This window comes from Macrosteles quadrilineatus, unplaced genomic scaffold, assembly GCF_028750875.1.
Source record: "Macrosteles quadrilineatus isolate MER2022 unplaced genomic scaffold, UCM_ALF_1.0 Scaffold_3__2_contigs__length_128488019, whole genome shotgun sequence".
Taxonomy (NCBI): Eukaryota; Metazoa; Arthropoda; class Insecta; order Hemiptera; family Cicadellidae; genus Macrosteles; species Macrosteles quadrilineatus.
In genome coordinates, this window is record NW_026542596.1 from 628,733 (window position 1) to 645,117 (window position 16,385).

Here is a 16,385-nt window from a genome sequence, read left to right on the forward strand (position 1 = left end):
ACCCTATAGGAAGGGAGGGAAACAGATCCGTGACGTAGGAAGTAGTGATGAAAGTAGTAAAGGCAAGCAGTTCAGAGTGTGGAAACTATTTATAACGATTACATTAAGGTATCTGCAATCTAAAAATGCCATTGTAAGGGAGGGTAACGGGTCCGCGACGTAGGAAGAGGTGATGGAAGTAGATGGTCCGGGGTGTGCGAACTGTTTAAGACGATTAGATTAAGGTATATACAATCCAAAAACGACCTTCAATTAAAATGAGCTGTTTGTCGGATTTATAAGTTATGTAACCTATTTATTATATTGATCATTAATTCGTATACACATTATGGTCTTAAGTTATTATATTCAGTTAATTATTGATTGGTTAACACCCGAGTCCTATGCTGGCGAGTAAAAAAATACCCCCACCGCAGCAAACCTGCCGACTAAGCGAATTTCCATTTGTCTGAATTGATTTTCAGTTAGGCCTAAATATATTTTAATAACATTAGGTTTAACGAGTACCTAGGTTTGCTGCTACAAGGAAACTAATAAAGTGTGTTTTTGAGTAAAATATTGATAGCTTAGTGCAAAATAAATAAATTTGCCAAATTTGATCAAAATATATCCATAAACAAGCAAACTACAACATATACAGTATTCTCCATGAAAATAACATGGGAATTTTAAATATACAATTTTTTTAATTTTCTTGGTCACTAATAATCGAACAAAAATACTTTTATATACTAAATTATTTGTTTTTTTAAGCTCTTTAAAAAGGTTTAAAGAGAAATTGGGAAATTTTGTGTTTTGAGGGTCAAAAGTTAAAAAAACCAATTTTTACCCCATAAAACCCCCTGGTTCGCGAACTCATTCAAGTTTATCCCGCTTTACACCTTTAAACCAAATTTCATCAAAATCGGACGAAAATTACTCAAGTTATCACGTTCACGGACGTGTATATATATATAAATATATATATATATATATATATATTAATTTAGGTGTTCACTTAATAGGGCTGCTGATATATTAAATATTTAAGTAAATAAGTACAACTGAGCACCCTGAATATTATATTTTATAAAATTCTGAATACAAAATTGGCTTTAAAACAAAAAATAATGCTTTCAATATGATAGCAAATAACAATAATACAAATAAAGAACATCAAGACATCTATGACAAATCTGGCATTTACAAAATTGACTGCACTGATTGTGAACACTTCTACATTGGTCAGACAGGACGCTCTTTTAAATCTAGATTCAAAGAGCACATTCAAGCTCTTAAGAGTAACAACAGAACATCCATGAAATCAAACTTTGCTGAACACCTTTTATCGACCAACCACAATTACACAAATTTAAAAAACAACATGAAAATTCTAAAAGTTTTAAACAAAGGAAATCGAATGGATTCAACTGAAGAATATTTCATATACGAAGAAAATCTAAAAAATCCAAATCATATTTTAAATAGCCAAACTCCTTCAAGAAACCCAATCTTTGACCAAATTTTAAAATTAAATAATCAGTAACAAAAAAGTTTTTCCAAATCCTGTCTAGTTCTATAAACCATCTGTATATATAAATCATATTTATTTACAAACAAACTATATAAACAACGGTTAAGTGTTTAATGTATTTTGAAGTTTGAAAATGGACTAATGTCCGAAACATGTCACTTCTTTTTATAAAATATAATATTCAGGGTGCTCAGTTGTACTTATTTACTTAAATATTTAATATATATATATATATATAAAAATTTGAACGAATGGTGTTTGGTTGGTATTTGGCCTCTGGGGACATCAAAATGAAAAAGTAAATCGGTCCGGGGTCTAGGTCTTACCGTTCCACCTACGGTAATAGCTACTTCCCTATAGGGAAATTCGCTAAAACGCTGGTCACTAGTTCAAAACTAAACCATTGGTTTTAGATTCATTCCATTTACATTTTCTCTGTTAACGACCCGGTAAAATCAATTTTTTATATGAACTAACTCACTGTAGTCTTTTGTAAGTTGGTTTTCAGGTGCACATAAATCATAAAGTTCTTGGTGTAACTGGGGCGTAAGAGCGTTGATGAAAGTTCGACAAATACATCAAACATGTTGTACAGATGGCTTGGTATCGAATGCTGAAGTGGTATAATTCTTATCAACACACATTTCAGAGAACATTCATTCCCATTCTGTTTCGAAGCACGGATAACTAAGTAATGGCAAGGTATTCTTAGCATTCGGAGCTTTTGTAACAACTATAACGTTGATTAAATTTTGAAACACAATTAATTATACAAGAAATTATGAACCCCTTTGGTGTCATTACTCAAGCAAATATTTAAAAAATGTATTGAACAATCTGCGACATTGTGGGTAGATAACTCTTTTGGCGTACCGACTAAAAAGCCGCGGTGACAAAACATCTGTAACTCGACAAAAACAGCTGATCCAATTATTACAAATTGGCCAGTCTGTAAGTCTAAGATAGCCGCCAGCCGCTTTGATCTATAACCAATTATAAATCGACCCCAGTAATGGAGAGCGAGATATTTGTTTGCCCAATTAGTTGAGGTAGACTGTGGTTAATTTTTTAATGGTGGACACCAGTAATTAACAGATTGATTTGTTTGGGAGAAGGAATTTAACTCCAGCGGCCAGGCAGGTCGGCGATCACAAGGAGATGCTGGAAGCTGTTCTGAATCAATTACTGATGTAGAATCGGATCTCGTCTCGATCTAAATTACGGAGATACTTTTAAATAGTGTTTATAAAATGACGCTAAATTGGTAGGTATTAGGAGGAACACCGGAGAATCGTTTACGAACAAATTTACTCGTACATAATGTGAGGCTTAATCGAGCAATCGCGAAATCACTGATTGCTACCTACTGTGGAATTTCCGTTCCATCAGGCACATAAAGATTACGTAATAATGAGTACGAAAAACACTTTGGTAGAACTATTCTGGAAACAGAGGTTTATGCGAAGTGATTTTCAATAAAATATTGTCATGGGTGTCTTTTATATTGGGGGGCCTTTGAATAGAGCCACTTTCAATGTTCACTTTTCATTCCATTTCTTCGGCAAGATTCGTAAAGTACTATTCTGAGGAGGGAATATATTGTAATCAATATAACTAAAAACATCTTGAAATATGTGCTTATTGTGTTTTCATTGACGATTGTGTAAATACCTGCTTATGGTAATTTATTACTGGTCAACTAGTCCATCCTCAAAAGAGATGCCATCCTCAGCCGGTAGTAAGATTCAAGATTTTTTATTCCAACATATTTTTTACAAAACAATGTTACAAATACAAAATATTACAATGTATTTCTAAATTAACATTGAAATTAAATTTTAGGACTAAAACTGAATTAAATTATTTACTATAACAAAACAAAAATACAATTCAAACAAATAAGAAAAAATATGTGGTTAGGTATCTCAAAAAACTAATCGCGTTGAGATACCATCTCACTCAAAGACAGTAGTACTGCCACTCCCTACCTAACAAAATATGACTATTAGATCAAACAATTGATTTAATTTTATGAAAACATATTTGAGTGCTTTGTAATACTCGCTAAATATTTAAATAAAATATAAAAAAACAACTAATAAGGGTACCTAATTAATTAACAAAATTTAAGCCTTGAGTAAAATTGCAAAAACAAAAACTCCACATCCTCATGGGAAAAGAGCCATATTTTTAAATTAGTTAAAATTTTGTTAAACTTTTACAAAGGGTTACTTTGAGTGGCAATAGGTTATAAAATTTCAATGAACTAAAAGTAAAAAATCTACGATAAGCTTCGTTATTTGCTTTTAATAGTACCACTCGATTTTGCAACCTAAGTCTATTTGGAATAAATATTTATATTGCCACATGTATGGCCACCTCTTATAAAAAATAACCTTAGAACTCTATATACATACAAATATCTTGAGGTAAAATATCTAATTGCTTAAAATATAAAAATGTGTGGTCAGTCCTACTAAGTCCAATTATTATTCTGACAACTTTCTTTTGAGCTACTAATAATGAATTAATATTTTAAAAATAGCTTCCACCCCAACAAGTAATACCGTATTCAAGTTTACTGTGTACAATTGAAAAATAAATTATTCTCATGACTTTTGCTGGACACATATTTCTTAAGTAATAGAAAGTTCGTATAGCTGTTATCATGTATTTATTTAGGTGTTTAATACGTTCACTCCAGCTACAGCTTTTATCTATAAAAATACCCAAATACTTAATATTATCTACACGTTCTATATACATACATCTATCACAAGGAAGAGTGACAGACATTAAGCAGGGAACACATTTATAAGAAATGCGATCAAAGCCTACATTTTTGTCCCTTAGCGAAAATATTATGAATTTGGTTTTATTACTTAGTGTTAATTTGTTGTAAGTAAACTAAATCTTCATCAAATCCAAATCATACTGCATATCAAGTTCTAACAAAATTTGAGAAGGTGAGTTATAACATAGTGCTGTGTCATCAGCAAAACTAGTAAGTGAACCCTTAAATGGACCACAACAAAGACTGTTGATAAAAACCAAAAAGAGGATTGGACCCAAAACAGACCCTTGTGGTAACACATACGTAATTTTTTATGTTTTGCTAAAGATGGTAATTTTTAAGCGCCAAAATGGTGTACACACCACGACACGAAAAAGTTGTAGGCCTACATCTCTACATAAGGGTGTAAATAGCAGAAGATTTTGCAAAAAGAGGTACAGTTTCTACAACCAACGGGTGTTCTTACAGTTACTTACCAATTACATGAAATAGTGATTGTTTTATTATTTCATGTTCCAAAAAACAAAACATCGGTAGCTTTTAGAGGTGGAGTATAAGAAAAGATTACATGAAATCGGATTGCCAGCCTTTATAGAACCATCCATATTTGCCCTCAATTGGTACTAATCCAGGCCGTTTCTTGGTCGTTTCGAAAACTGAGATCAAATACATTCATCAGACATTGAGATATCCCAGTCTCCAGCCCGGTGGTCTGAGGTACTCTGCAGGACCTTCGTCTTGTCCCATCCCCTCAATAGACCTTTTCTCACTTCCTGTAAATATTTACTCTTATTTTTTCGATTGCGTCTCCCAGACGTTTTTGTCAAGAGATCTGCCACCTTGTGATATTAGCAGTGCTTCAAAATCTGGTTTGAGTCCGTTAAGAAAGTCCGTAGTTGGTTCGGTTAATGTGTATGTTATTTTTTGGGAACATACGGTAAAAGCTATTTAAGATTTGTAAATATGAGAGTACCTTTATAATCTTTAGACATTTAAGATACAATAGCTTGTATCATAGATAAAACATACTCCCTTAGTAGATTTCTCATCCTTATGGAACAGCTGAAGACAATTTTATTGTTAGTTCATGTACGGTTTATGTAGAGGTCGTGTTTTGTTTACAATTTGTTTCCCGTTATTATTACAGCCATTTAAAACCTCGTTTAACCAAATAATACGATCTAATCATAAAAAATAACTTGTCCCCTAGTTATATAACCAAACAGTAAAGCACAAATCAAGAAATTAACCCTAAAATAATGGAAACAAAATTTCATCGACACTAGCGCCTTTGTGTCACGTACATGAACTAGACACGAAAAACGTGCTTCAAAATTTACAATGGGATGAGAAGTCTACTTGTGTTGGTTAGTCTATGCTTGTATGAAGTAATTTTATTTCTAAATTATTAAATACAAATTAATAAATTCATACTAAGAAAGCACTTGTGGCGTCAACTTAGCCACATCTGTGATGCCTTTGGTCTATACTTTATTTAATATTTATTTAATTATGTAACAGCTGTTGCTAGTTTTGTTAAACATTTAGGTTTGACAATGTTATGATTTAGCACATTTCTTTATTCGTTTTTAAATAAAACTTTATCAAATAATATTATTTCATGCAGATTACTCACACCATAAACGTAATAAATGCGTCAATTTCCAGTACCTTAAAAATATGTTGAGCGTGTGACCGTCGTCGGTATGTTAATGATTTTATAGGGATTTAACTAACTTTGGTAAAATACAACCGCAGGACTAAAAAAAGATAACACCCAATAGTGTATAAATACCCCCGCCGATGCAAACCTGCAGACTAAGCGAATTTCTACTTGTCTGATTACATTTTTACAAAATTCTTTCCATAAATAAGACATATTATTCCCAATTTAAATAACATTAGATTGAACGAGTGCTTAAAATTGCTACTACGGGGAAGGTAAAACGTGTTTTTTGACCACACGTCAATAATAGGCCTTAGGATGAAATAAATAGATTTGCAAAATTTTATCAACATTGAGTATTATCTTTATTGATTTATTCCTCAAGGGGTACATTAAAAAATTAATACATTACCAAAATACAATTGCATGAAAAAAAATAATATTTTAGTATAAATATGCCAATTTTATCCGCGACCATTAGGCATACAACAGCGCTTCAATATACTGTACTAAATTATTAATTTTTACTCTCTACAAATTGGTTCAGAAAGAAATTGCAATTTTTTATTTTCAGGGTCTAAAATGTGAAAAACCTATTTTTACCCCATAAACCTCCGTTCCCATGGTCCGATTATGCTGGTTCGCAAACTCGTTCGAATAAACAAATTTCATCAAAATCGGATATTTTTTTTATTGAGTTATCGCGCCAACGGACATGTAGCGTGTCACCGTCCCTAAATTAAGTGTAATATTTAGTTTCTTTTTCTTTTTGTATTTAAGTTAAGTTGTAACAGTTTGCTTAGTTCTTTTCGGTCTTTTAGGCTTATCTAATGGCAAATCACGTGATTTCAATGCAAGTGTAAGAACAAAGAGACACATTGAAGATACTTGACCCCGTATTGGAATAGGGAGGGGGTCACGTGGACATTGTCATCTAGAGGTATTAATCGCGCTTCACCCATCGTACTGTATACATCATTGCTCTTGCTCAAAATTAATACACACACACATTCACATCTAATAGTTCAAATTGTTATCTTCCCATCCTCATTAGGGCCTACTCTCCCTTAATTAGAGTAGTGGTGGCAGCGATACCTCCTAAAGATCCTTGACTTTACTCGCGACCGGTACAGACATATATTTATATGAATTTGAACGGATGGCATTTTTGACCTCTGGTGACCTCAAAACGAGAAAAAGTAAATCGGTCCCGGGTCCAGGTCTTACCATGATGCCTACAGTAATAGCTTATTCCCTATATGGGAAATTCGCTAAAAGGACGCAAGGAATGAGCAGAATAACAAAATTTCAAGTCGGCCTAAAAATAAAATTCAAGCCTTAAATTTTATGGTATAAGAAACTTAGGTGAGACCTTTTCCTGTCCTAAAACAAAGGAAATAATGTTAACCACTTTTTCTCGTGAATCAATCAAATCCTGGTCGAAATGTTCTAAACAAACATTTAAAAAATGAAAGTAAAAAAAAAATGAAAACCTTATGTGAGTCGGTGGCTCAGCTTCGGGCCCAAGTCACCGATGTCGTGGGTTCGGACTAAAATTTATCAGTACAGTTACCTTTGTACTATACCGGCTAATTCCTTGCTTTGCTGTAAACGTTACACGCACGGGCGGTGGACGGGCAAATGCAAGGTTAAAAGTAAGTGGGTTTTGTTGCCAACCTCTTAACCCAATACGATTGATATTTTTCATATGAATCCACAAAAAATATTTATTTCCACATTAGAACAAGGTTTGTAGGATGGACACAAAAGAAAGTCTATGATTGTCTTTGATAAAGGCACTCCAGTAAATAACGCAAGACAATGCAGGTGAATCAGATCCTCGACTTAATCAAACGCGCCGCTCATAGTCTGATCAAATCTACCTACAACCTAATACTACCAATTAACCTGCCCAGGGCCGGCAACGTATCGCGGGCGTTTTGTCAAAATGTCATTCACATCATTAGAAGTCCAACGGGCCGAAACGTTGGCAAAAATCATCAGGGTAATCAATCTCATTAATTTTGGAATCTCGACAGATTCGGTTTATTGAAACCAGTTTCTATGAGAGTTTTCGTTGGGTCTTGGTAATGCTGGATTTATACACCATTACCACGGTATGTTGGGATATATTACCTGCATCACAAGCATTGTGATGTTACATGTAAGTAACCTAAGTATCGTTTTTATTAACTAAAATTTAATGGCAAAACTGAAAAATTATTTGTGAATTTTAGATTAAGGTGAAGTCACAAAAGCTAAAAAAGACCCATTGTTTTAATTAGTTTTGTTTGTTTTCTGTTTTTTTAGCCCCGCTTCCAACGGTTGGTAAAGAAAAATAGAAGCATTAGTAGGTAATAAAACTTTCTTCAAATTTGATTGTGGTAATTGTTTTGCTAGAATAGTTCATTACTGAATCACAACAATATAAGGATAACATTTTGGAAAGTTCGGTTAAATTTTATTTTTCCCTTTTTTTGTTGATTAAATATTTTCTTAGCCATAAGTAGTTGAAACAAGATTTTCACGTATTTTATAGGGAAATTTAATAGTGAACAACATCTTAAAAACGCACAAAAACGGAGCTATATGAGGAAATCTCAAGAAAGTGCCGATTTTTTTTCAAGATATATGGTGGTGGGCGTGGAGGGGGGGGGAAATTGTGCATTTTGCATATTAAACACCTATATACCATCCTAGTCAAAATATACAAAATTTAGAACCACCCGAACCGTTTACATGCCTCTATTTACTGGATTAAATTTCAAACCATTTATCCTCAGTAGGTTTACAATTAGGACTCGGCATTATAGCCTTTGTGTAGTTGATAGGTTTAAGAAATAAAGATGCTTGGTTCAGTGTAAGACTCTTCTGGTAGCAGGTAAAAAATACAATTACTAAATCTAGATACTACGTTTTATTCACGTTTTTACATAAAAAGAGGGAGTATGGTGTAATACAGTTTATTTGATAAGTAAAAGTAAGTATGTTTTCCGTAACAGAATATTTTTTATACATTTAAATCAAGTAGATCAGGTGGAAGGTGACGGGGGTCATATTTGGGGAGGGTGGGTACCTAGGAGGCGGGGCTTCGCAAATGATTTGTAATGGTAATGGCAATTTGTAAATGGTTTGTAATGATTACAGGTAATCATAAACCATGGGGGTTTTAAAGAAGAATATTTAGGCCTATATCTAAAGAAAGGCGTACTCATTTTCGTGGACATTAGGTTCTTGGTATTTTAATGGTTTCAATAGTTCAATTTTTGGTAAATATCTATGGTAGAAAGTAGTTCAAGTTGGCATACCACAATGGAGTATAAAAACAAAACTTAAAAGTAAAATAGATCTACTAAACAGTATAGCACAGCAACGGGAAAAATTATGAAAGCGGACTTCATGTGTGATATCACGAAGGGCATTGCTTGTTTCTGATTGGTCACTATCGTAAAGACAGTTTTTACATTTCACCATCGCATTTATAGTTGTAGTTGTTCGCTTCAAAAGACATATTTAACTTGTTAAACCAATTTCAATTTTCGGTTTTTGCATTTGAGTATGCATACCATACGTTTTAGTTACCGAGCAAGTTGACGTCTTCAACTTATTTTGTCTCATCTTGACAGGATTTGCTTCTAAAGCCCCTAATTTCTTAAAAAAATTACCAAAATTAAAACCGAACTCATACTGGCATTCGTTTCTACCTGCCTTTTTACACCTCGTCCAACGAACTCTTAATTAAAAGCTAGATGGCGACAGACTTATCTCGATCAAGGCAGAAAACTTGTCATTAGCTCTCATATTTATCTCGCCTAAACGAAGTGAGATAGGAAGGGTGAAGTGATCAGCATCAGGTAGCTTTGATCATGCAAGAAGAATCAATTACGGAAAGCCTTTAAAAGCGACCCGTCATTGATAAAACGTCTCTCGCCGGTTATCATCTGAGAGCAGCTGCACAAAAACCGCCCAGCTTCGCCGACTTTGATCCATTTCGATTAAGCAGGGTTTTAAGCAATTAAAACTGCACATTTCAAATCAATTTAATCTTGGGCGAACGTGGCCTGGGTTCAGTAAGTGGTCACCCAGGCTGCACTCCATTTTATCAATGACGGTATAATTGAATAAGATTTTTTACAGCTCTCGAGAGTGTGTTACTTAGGACAAGTGGTTTGGAAAAAAACAAGACTATTATGATCGTGAACTTATTTTTCTGCAGTCTGGTGATTCTCAAGTGTCACTGTCTTGAACCACGATTTTGGGTTAATGATCATTATCTTGGTCCGATGTCCGTTTCAGAGTCAACATTTAAAATAGTCCCACCACAGCAAACCTGCAGACTAAGTGACTTTCCATTTACATGGCGGTATTGCTTCTAAAATATTCATTTAAGTGGTCATATTTTATATTTAAATTAAAAGTATAAAATAAAAAAATTGCCAAATTTGACTAAAATATATACAGAAACAAACAAACTACAACAGTTTTGTTTAATCTCCATAAGAATAACATGAGAATTTTAAATTTAAAATTGTTTGAATCATCTTCGTTACCGCTAGGCATACACAACGCTTCAATATACAATCTTTCTTTAAGCTCTACAAAATCGTTTGAAAAGAAATTGTGAAATTTTATGTTTTCAGAGTCAAAAATGTAGAAAATCTATTTTTACCACATAAATCCCGTTCCCTTTGTCTGATCATGCTGGTTCGCGAACTCGTTCGAATAAACGTAGGTTTACACGTTTGTACAAAAATGAAAATGTTTTAGGGTTGATTCCAATTTGCTTGCGAATACCCAGAAGTTTTTGGTTCATGTTCTTTATCATGAGTGCTTGATTGACCTTTTCAAAGTTGATTCTCTAATGTTAGCAAATACCCAGAATGTTGCTTCATGTTCTCTATCATCCTTAGCCTATTGTCCGTTTCAGAGTGCAGAGTATACGTATTTTAAGATGCTTAAAAATACCTACAGGTACCATTTCGGTTCATATTCTTTTTATATATCCTTTGATCGTTTCACAGTTGTTTTATTTTAAATGTATACGTGTACTGGTGAAGTTACCTGCTGTGAAGTGATCCTTGTGGCCTTGAAAGGCTATATCTATACTTATAAAAGGCAAAGCCCTCACTGACACACTCACTCACTCACTCATCACTAATTCTCCCACTTCCCATTTACCTAGGAGGCTGAAATTTGGCACACCGATTCTTTAGGTATTAAATAGGAAAACTAAGTTGTTTTTATTCTGATTGGACCCTCGGGCTCCGCCCCAGTGGCTCTGGAGTTTCCCATGTTAACCTTATGATTTTTCATATTTAAAAGGAATTAATGAATCTTATCAGCTGTTTCAATTAAACAAGTTGGTTCTGTTCTATGATGTTCAATAGCATTAAAGTTACAAGGATTACCAACAGGAGGGTGCAGCACTATTATTTTTTTATATTTATGACAACAGCTGATTTGCAACTAAAAGGTGAGTGAGCGTAGCGAACGAACTTCAACCTGGAGGCGAGTTAGCGTAGCGAACGAGCTAACCTGAAGGCAAGTGAGCGCAGCGAACTAGCTCCAACCTAAAGGTGAGTGAGCGTAGCGAACGAACTTCAACCAGGACGTAATTGAGCCATGCGAACGAGCTCATCTTGAAAATTAAGAAGTTAAACGGGGCAAAGCCCGCGGGTACAGCTAGTAAATATATAAAAGGCAAAGCCCTCACTGACTGACTGACTCACTCATCACTAATTCTCTTACTTCCCATTTACCTAGGAGGCTGAAATTTGGTACACTGATTCTTTAGGCATTAAATAGGACAACTAAGCTGTTTTTATTCTGATCGGACTCTCGGGCTTCGCCCCAGTGGCTCTGGAGTTTCCCATGTTAACCTTATGAGTACTCATATTTAAATAGAATTAATGAATCTTAACAGCTGTTTCAATTAAACAAGTTGGTTCTGTTCTATGATGTTCAATAGCATTAAAGTTACAAGGATTACCAACAGGGTGCAGCACTATTATTTCTTTTACATTTATGACAACAGCTAATTTGCAACCAAAAGGTGAGTGAGCGTAGCGAACGAACTTCTACCAGGCCGTGATTGAGCCATGCGAACGAGCTCACTTATGAAGTTAAACGGGGCAAAGCCCGCGGGTACAGCTAGTTTCATTATAAATTTATAGCAAATACCCAGGATTTCGGTCTAGACTCTCTGTTCAACCAGAAGGTCTGAGGTCTGATCTTTGGTCAACCACAAAGACATTTTAAGGGTTGTACAGCTGAAAATCACTATTCCAGTAAAAATTGAGTTGATAAAATCTAAATAAATGTGTTGTCAACACCAATAATGGAGTTTTCAGTAATTTTGGTTAAATCTTCTACAACTATTCTACTATTCCTGACTATTACCTACAATTTTAAGGGTTTGGGATTAAGTTCCCTTTAGGTAAAATACTGCATATGACCACATATCATTTACGGGTTTATTAGCACCATTAGGAAACTGCAAGGAAATAATTGTACCTCGTAATTCGTGGCTGCTATCTTGGGCTGTACTTTACAATACCTGTATAGCTTATCACACAGTAATACATCTAGTTTGCCAACTCCACAGTCTGGGGGCCAATTTGGGGCCGTATCGCCTCACGACCCTCGCCCTTGTTTGTTCGGTCAATTGAAAACCAACGCCTCTGGACCTCCGAGGCTCACGACCTGGTAATGATACATGACATAACTGTGATATATAGAAACTGGAGATTAAAACATAGCCGCCTCCGGCCCGACCCTCGTTATATTGAAATGTTTCCATCGCCGCAAACGGAACACGCTCAGCGAACACTATAATTCATCCGATAGTTGAAATGTTTGGGTAGAGGTTTTGTTTGAACTGTGAATAAGCAATTGTATGTATTGTCGTGGAAGTTCAAAAACATAGAAAATTCTCCTTGCCCGAGAGAACAGGAATTGGGAAGTTTTATCTATTGTATCGTTTTAACTATCAGTGGAGTTTAAAAAGTTGTAAAGTTTTCCTCGTCATAAAGTGAAAGACCTGAGACCTGTATAGACATTTTTGTTTCCTAAATAGAATTACGGCACTAGCATGACCTTCCTTTAGACCAATAAGATATTGCACGTAGCTTGATCCATTTACTTTTTTGTTCATACATTGAGATAAAACTGAAAGACTATTTTTGTTTCGTATTAATTTGTAGCGTCACAATTGTTCTACGAACACCAAAAAGGAAAATTATAGGCCTACATTTTTCAGTGATGACTAAACAAATGGATAAATGAACCATTGTGTATTTGTGGTCACCACTACTATCTCAGCCACATTATTTAGAACGGTTTCTTGAATGACCCAGTTTTACCTAATGAGAAAAGAATGGGAGAAAAGGTTTTGTCGGGGAAGAAGAAGAGCTGATGTCGGTTTCAGATGTTTGGCAGCTGCTTTATTTGTTCAATTTCGATACTTACCCTCCTCCCTTCGTCTAAGTACAAGGACGCTTACCACGGAAAAAGCTAATTATTATAAATCCATTTGTTTACTATTAGTCCGTTGAAACATGTGCAAAACGCTGAGTTTAAAAAATGAATATTTGTGATAGATTAGTGTAGAATGGACAGAAATTACCATCAGGCCACTCTTAAAGCCCGCTTAGCCTTAATCCTAGCATTAATACTATAAAATCCACTTATTCATTTTATCCATTTATTTTTCCTGACATATGCCCTATCCGTTCATTTTTTTTGTATTTATTTATTCAATGCCCAAAAATTCCAATTCCTAGACGAGGACCATAACCGTTGAGCCATCCAAATGTATTTCTCTTAATTGTATTTTAATTACTAACTTTACGATGTGGGGAGGATGGGGAAACACCCGGGGGACTTTTGGAAAAATGTACATATAAAATGTGTATTACCAGGGGTATATAGTTTTGGCCAGCCTGTCACTAATTTCTTCGGAAACAACACCTTTATTGATTAGGCTAAATCAGGGTCTGACTTACGGGAGCTATAAATGAGGCAACGATGGCATCATAGTTTAGTTCAAAATTCCTCCATGAACAGCGCTGTAGTAGAGAGCACAGTGAGTAATTTTTATTTCACTATTATAAAATGATAAATTATTATTATAAATTATAAAATTAAGACAAATTATAAAATTAATCTTATAATTTTTTTCATTATAAAATTAAATTGTCTTAACCTAACCAAACTTGCTGATGATGAAAAAAATCGAATGAAGTTTACCAATCGAAAAAATAGTTCTGTTCATAAAATATAATTATAAATACCTCAAATTCTAACAAAAGATGTAACAGTAATGGCTTCTATGGTAGGCTTTTTGGATTGGTAAGCTAGCGGATTTAATTCAGGGTGCAAAGCATAGAAAAATAGTGCACCTATGTGGTTTGTGTCAAAAATATTTTTCGTATGCTTACAGAATATACAGTAATATCAAAATGCAATCAGCCGCTTTTCTTTGTCTAAAAAAATTCTTGCAATTTTATCATCTATCAACATTTTATCCTACACACACGTACTGTAGGAGAGTCCTCCGTACCGAAGCCCTTTTGCGCTTCAGTTAATTTGAGAGGATAGGAAAGTCTCTAGTTCTAGGTGCCATTGCATATTTGTTGACTTTTGTATCTCACACCAAACAATCATCCATGTGCCTAACTAATCACCATATCCTGATAGTGGCAATTCTTTGTAGTCGAATATTTTCAAATCCTCAACTCAAACAACTGATACATTCCCGTTGTGAAACCAAGAATATCAGACAAGATATGCACCTGTTTATCCACAATGCTGAATGAAAAACGCTTATAGATTTGTTCCATCTGCTAGCCGTCTGCGCCTAGCTCCAGCTGCCGCACCGCGCTGTGACGGCCGGCGGGAGTCGTGTGGCAGGCGCACGCCGGAACCAGCTGACGGAAACAGTGCTGCCACCGGAAGTGTCAGGTGCCCTTCCCTCTGCGCACGACCGGCGTGTGCAAACACCCCCCGAACCAAGTACTCGCAATTCCGGTAATTAAGAGAAAAGGCAAGACTGTTCAGCTAAGCGGAATCCGTAAATGGCTCCCTTCTTTACCTGCTTGAGGGCCTTCGGTCACTGGAACTTTGTGGTTTCGGTGTTTAGCCACGTCTTTTTAGTCTAAGGAATGAAGGAGTGTGCTGCTATGGAAGAACTTTCGTTGTAGATAATAAACCAGGTCATTTGTCCTTCGTGTATTCTAGCCTAGTTAATTGGCTACGGGGGAAAAGGGATGAGTGACAGCCTATTTTTTTTGCCATGGGCCATAACAAACTGTCAAAACCACCAGGTAGGCCCTAGAGCCAGTGGACTCCCTACAGTATAAGAGTTATTCAGGGGAGATTAATCTGTCTGTATGGGGGTGTAGTCGGCAAGATGTAACGGAGGCCGGGTTCAGTTGCTTAACTGGGCTACCTTGATATCAATTATTGAAAATATTGATTCGATCAGTAAACCTTCATTAGATTGTATCATAATCAGAAAGTTTGGCTATGTTAGGTTAGGATTTAACAGTTTCATTTCATCCAAACACGTTCCATTTCCAATTCAATCCATACGTTCAAGGTGTATAAAACTTTAAAGCTTACGGATTTCGCTGACAAACAATACACAAAACTATTAAATAATATCAACACCCACCCTCATCTTCTTCCTGCTTTTAGCAAACTGGAAGACTAAAGACTGAAAACGATGTCTTCATTACCATCTTTATTAATGGTCATCGGAATAGAAGCCATGGGGCCAACTGACGGTAGTTGATGCGCCGATCAGATGAGACAAGGTGCTATCATCATAGGCAATCAGTGAACAAGAAACCCCACTTGGATCGGTGAAATATGGCAACACTGTTCACAGTGCTCCAGCGGCTATCTACCGAACAATCTGATAAACTCAGACAACTCGCTAATTAGAACGCCATCTCGACAAACAACTGTGAATCTGAGTAAATTGTTCCCACGTGGTTGGTCAAAGTAGTGGATTTCTTATCAAGCACGTATTTTGTCCGCTTGTCAAATTAAAAGTAAAATGGGAGTTCGGCTCTAACAAATGGCTATCAATTTGAGTCAGGTAAGATAAAAAGGTTATTGTTCTTGCTTGAATCTTGCTGTATTCTTATTAAGTGGGTTCACGGGTGGAAAGCGATTGTTTAAATAAATTGAAATTGTCAATTCTGAATGTAATGTTCATAATAACGAATAACGATGATGATGGTTTGATATCCCAGTTAATTGTCTCATGTGTCTTGAAGATTAGACCATAGTGTAGGGGAGGATGTCATAGGAGTATTTGTTGTCTGTCTCAAGGCTAGCTAGCTATGTGTCTGATAGTTGACGGTCTAGACCATAGTGTAGGGGAGGATGTCATAGGAGTATTTGTT